Below are 4,922 nucleotides of genomic sequence, written 5' to 3' on the forward strand. Positions count from 1 at the left end.
ATTTTTTTTTTTAGTGATATTAGCTTCTTTTTTTTTAATATTGTATTTTCTAAAGTTAATTGAGATCAATATAGAAAAATCATATTAAACAATTTTATAGTTGTCACTAAAAAACCCCATACCCCACTCACCTCAGAAAAATAAATTAGTTAATAATCATGTTGAAAATAACCAAATAACTATGTTTTATTAATCATATATTCATTTATTATATAATCAATTTTAAATTTAATAAATGATTATGATAAACCAAATAAATAAACGTATACACAATTTTGTTCAGTAAATAGAGTTGTGTAGATCATATATAATCAATTTGCTACCAAAAATATCATTTCATAATTACCATTATTAGAAATGAATATTATTTCAAAAATTAAATATTTCAAAAGTTTTAACGACGTACAGTTTTATCAATTTCAAAATAAATCCACAACAGCAATCAATATGTAACAATTACACACATATTAAAGGAGGTTTTTTTGGACTGATGAATGTCACGTTTTGTTTTCTTTAGCATAAAGTGTAATTGTGCTTATCTATCATCTATTAGCAAAAGGAAAATTGTCCAAAAAGTAAACATCAAAATTCACCATTCGATTGGGTTTGAATCTTGATAGTACCTTTATTCAGTGCTCCTCAGTACTTTGCACTCATAATCATTAGAAATAAGCATGTGCATAAATATCTTAAGCATTAGAAAATATGTGATATAAATCTTAAATTGACAAAAAGGTATGTAGATTAATTCCAACAGAAGCAGACAAAATATATTTGACATAACTGCTATATGATAATTTCTTCATTCATTATATCTTTCAGAACCTTGAACACCCACATTCCGCCGGAATCCCTTGTGAGAATCGCTAAGATCATTGCAGTAATTATATATCATGAAATACTTCTAAAACTATCTCAATCTTCTTCTACCATAAGCATCAACCTTGTAGCTCTGCAATGTAGAATCAGAGAATGAATTGGATGTGAAAAAAGAGAGTTCAATGGCTTTGAAATTGCGGTAGTAAGTCGTAAAGGGTGCTTTCACCAAACCACCTCTTGTAGCCCAATCATCAGCACTCCAACAACTTAAATAGATTCTCAATTAAGATGTTTATGCGAACTATATATGATTTAAGTATCGAGACTTCCGGATAATAGAGTAAGTGTGGAAGTTCTTGGTTGGGTCGAACCAGAGTATAATTGTTGTTCTATGTTTCCTTTGCTTTGGGAAAACACATTTGTATATAGAATCTTTGGATCACAGGTGACGTTCCCCAGGAACTTAAAATCAATTTCATCATGAATTGGCCCCTGTGTTGATAACTGCACCATATATATGAAGATAAATTATAATAATGAGGAAGAAAAATAGTAACAGAAGTGAACAAACAAAAAAAAGAGCTTATGATATCATGAAGAAGATATGTTAGTTAAAGTTGTTTTGGAAAAGATAACTGCACCATAGCTTAGTTAAAGAAGCTATGTTGTATAACTGAACTCATCTACAAGTGAGTGATGTAAGACTATGACTTTGAAAGGGAGAAGGAAATAAGAAAAAAATGCATCACTTGTTTGAAAGATTCTAATATCCCCATTAGCTTGAATGCTAAATGCATCACTTGTTTGAACTACGCAATTACACCCTGCGCCAGTCATCTTATCAGTGTATCAACCTGAACAAACCGAACCACTACAACCGACAATAATAACCTGAAAAGTGTTGGGCAAGAACGAACCAGTACAGCCAAACTCAGTTACCTTTTCTGGACCAATTCCTACTACAATCGCAGCCGATCAAACAACACCATGACTTTGATATCCCGAATAAATTCCTAGAAATGCTGACAGTATGTTCATTACAATAAGGCAAGAACAATGAAAGCATAACCGAAATGAAAATAAGAATAATATAAACATAAAACCATAAATAGGCACACAAACATGGTCATGAAAGCATAATCAAAAGAAGACTTGAAGGCATAAAAACATGGTAATGAAAGAAAAATGTGGCACTGGAAAATGAAAAAGAGGATTGCATCGTACGGGAGCCTTGTCATTTGGCATTGGAAATGCAAACATTGGAAATACAGAAGAAATACAATTTTAAGAGTTCTTGCAACAAAATGCTATATTTTAATAGTTCTTCATATTGATCCAAAACACAATTTTTTAAGACATCTTAAGCAAAGGCATTTTATCAAACACCTAAAATGCATTAAAAAGATAAAATTTGCAACCTTATAGAAATAGATCCAGTCATGTCCAATCTTATTCCCGTATGCATAAAACTTGCAAGTTTAAGAGAGAAATAGATCCAATCTACAAAAAAGAAAGAGAAAAGAGTCACAGTATATTGGACAACGGCTTAAAAGAATGCTAAACAATTTTAATTTAATTCAAATGATATCATACTTGCGGCCTAACAAAATATTTAATTCCACCAAGTGAACTGCACCTTCGTAAACTACTGCCTGTATAAACAATATAGAAAGTATATTAGTTGCTGATAATAACGTTTGTAATATATCTTCTGCAATTTCTTAGCAAAACCATAGTAATATATGTTTCTAGAAAACTTTAATTAATCATAGAATCATAATATCTTTTGAAATATTAAAATATAAAGGCCCTAATTAAAATCGTTATTTCTTAGCTAAACAATTACAGATGGGTTACTTAAGCTTATTCAAGATCTAAAGTTTTGATGGTAAAAATTAACAGGCCTTAATGAAGGTCAATACACATCCAGATTCACACATACATAATCGTGCTATTGACAAACCAGCTCACTTCAAGACCAGTACAGATCCAATCAAACACAAAAATGGCATCATGACTTATCCTTCATCATTCTAGAAAAACAATAAAAAGACCTACAATGCAAAACAACTATAAAACCAAACCATTTCCCAACTTTACTAACACAAATACTGCAACAATATTCAGAATAGAAAAAGGTCATGCAACATGAAATCGAGTCAAAATATCAAAACAGTTTGGGATTTAAGCTCGAGCAGATCAGTTTAGCCCATAAAAAACTCTAACGGCAAAGAAAAGGAAAAAGTTCATTTTTGGATCAATACAGGTTTCATTAATTTGATTCCAAACACACTATGCCAACCATACCTTCATGAACATACTCGCGAAGCAGCCTTGCAACATCATCATCATGCTAATCTTCATGTTTCACAATCTCCAAACTTCATTTTCATCAATCATGTACCTAACCGTGTAAACCGGCACCAGACCTCCTAAGGCTACATCACAAAATTTGTAGCCTAGTTGAAACACCGATTATCTACAAAAAAACATATTTAGTAACTTAGAAAAAAATGGAAAATTCTTTAACCTTTATAAAGGTAAAAAAAATGAAGAATGAAACAGACTTATTTATCGTGTAAAACCAGAAAAAATCATCAGTGAATGGTATAGGAATTCCTCTATATCTTCTGAGAAACAATGATGAACACATAATTATACAAAAACATACCTCTCCGGCACCAAGGAATGGGAATATGCGGTCAGCTAAGTTTCCACCAACCAATTTCAAAGATGCAACTAAGCCAGCAAGAACAACCGATGAAATTCCATAAAACAAAGTAGACACAATGTCCGACACGAAATTGGTACGAGTTGTGAGCATTGTTATAAAAATACATGAATTCAATATCTAATATAGATATTCGCCTAACAGATACATAAACCAAAAAAAGTTTGAATCAGTAGACTGCAATCATTTAAGTCAAGAAATAATTTCATGCTTTATAGCATTACTTGATACCTAAATTAGGAATTTTTCGCCGTAAGTTTTCTTCACTGCAGTCATAAACTCGTGTATGAGCTCATAATATTCTTTTAAGATATCAATATGTTGCAGTAGTATAAAAACAGATCCAACATAAAAGTTCTTAAGTAGTTGATAACTGATACTACATAATACATACCGTTTGATGGATCCATTCACGCTTGAGGCAAAGGTTTATCATTTGTAGAACTTTCATCAAACACTTCATCTACATTTTTGTGACCTACAAAAATCAACAGTGCCAACAAACAAAAGCAGTTGTTTTTCAATCATACAAGAAAGTGAAATCAACAACAGCTCTTTGAAAGAATGAGATATACATTCACAGGCCTTTAGAAGAATTCATAAATGAGATGAAGATTGCCAAATACAGAAAAATAAAAATACAAACACACACCAAACCTCAGTATCCAAGGAATGCAAATCAAGCAGGCCACTCATGAACACGCTATCATCCTTAGTCTTCCTCAAACTCAAATATCGCGTTCCAAATTCTTGCAGAACACGATTCAATTCGTACAATCATAACCATCGATTATTCAGCTTAACAATCTTCAGAAAACAAAAACGAAAATCTCTCATGTGCAAAAGTAGACGGCTATTGGTTGTTTTATGAGAAAGAGCAGCGGCGGCGATTTTAGGGTTAGAAGGAAAAAGAGAGAAGAGAAAAGACGGGAGAAAAAGAAAGAAGAGAGAAAAGTTAGGGTTTGGAGGTAAAGGGAGATTGAAGAAAACGGAGACAAAGAGAATAGGGAAAACCAATGGATATTAGCAAACACCCAATAGGAATATAGGAAGGGGAGTGCCACTTGGAAGAATGGAGAAATGTGATTGGTGGGAATACAACTTTGATTTAGCAAATTACAATTAAGGGCTTTTGTAAGGGTAATTATTTTTGTCATTAAGGGTAATTTAGGGTGTTTGGTGGTATGTTTTATTCTTAGTTAGGTAGTTGATGTGGGTAGTTTGATGTATTTACAAAAGAATAATAAAGATAAGAAATTCACAATATATTTTTAAAAATATACGAATTCAATCAATATATATGCAATTGCAATAAAGAATTCAATTAATATATTTGCAATTGCAGTAAAGAATTCAATATGTAAGAAATTTG

General features: G+C 31.7%; 1 long non-coding RNA gene across 9 annotated transcripts; it reads right to left on the bottom strand.

Annotated features, from left to right (window-relative positions):
• Positions 1–724: 724 nt before the first annotated feature.
• LOC131662330 (uncharacterized) lies at positions 725–4,657 on the bottom strand. Of its 9 annotated transcripts, none has more exons than XR_009301517.1 (7): positions 4,208–4,657; positions 3,491–4,028; positions 3,127–3,298; positions 2,413–2,471; positions 2,238–2,319; positions 1,569–1,841; positions 725–1,323 (listed from the first exon to the last, which is right to left on the bottom strand). It is a non-coding gene; the product is annotated as an uncharacterized LOC131662330 (long non-coding RNA). The 9 variants fall into 9 exon arrangements; XR_009301520.1 differs by having other exon boundaries at positions 725–1,841; positions 3,491–3,816; positions 3,945–4,028; positions 4,203–4,657; XR_009301518.1 differs by having other exon boundaries at positions 725–1,841; positions 3,491–3,816; positions 3,945–4,028; positions 4,208–4,656.
• Between the last annotated feature and the right edge of the window lie 265 nt (positions 4,658–4,922).

This window comes from Vicia villosa, linkage group LG3 (genome assembly GCF_029867415.1).
Source record: "Vicia villosa cultivar HV-30 ecotype Madison, WI linkage group LG3, Vvil1.0, whole genome shotgun sequence".
NCBI lineage: Eukaryota > Viridiplantae > Streptophyta > Magnoliopsida > Fabales > Fabaceae > Vicia > Vicia villosa.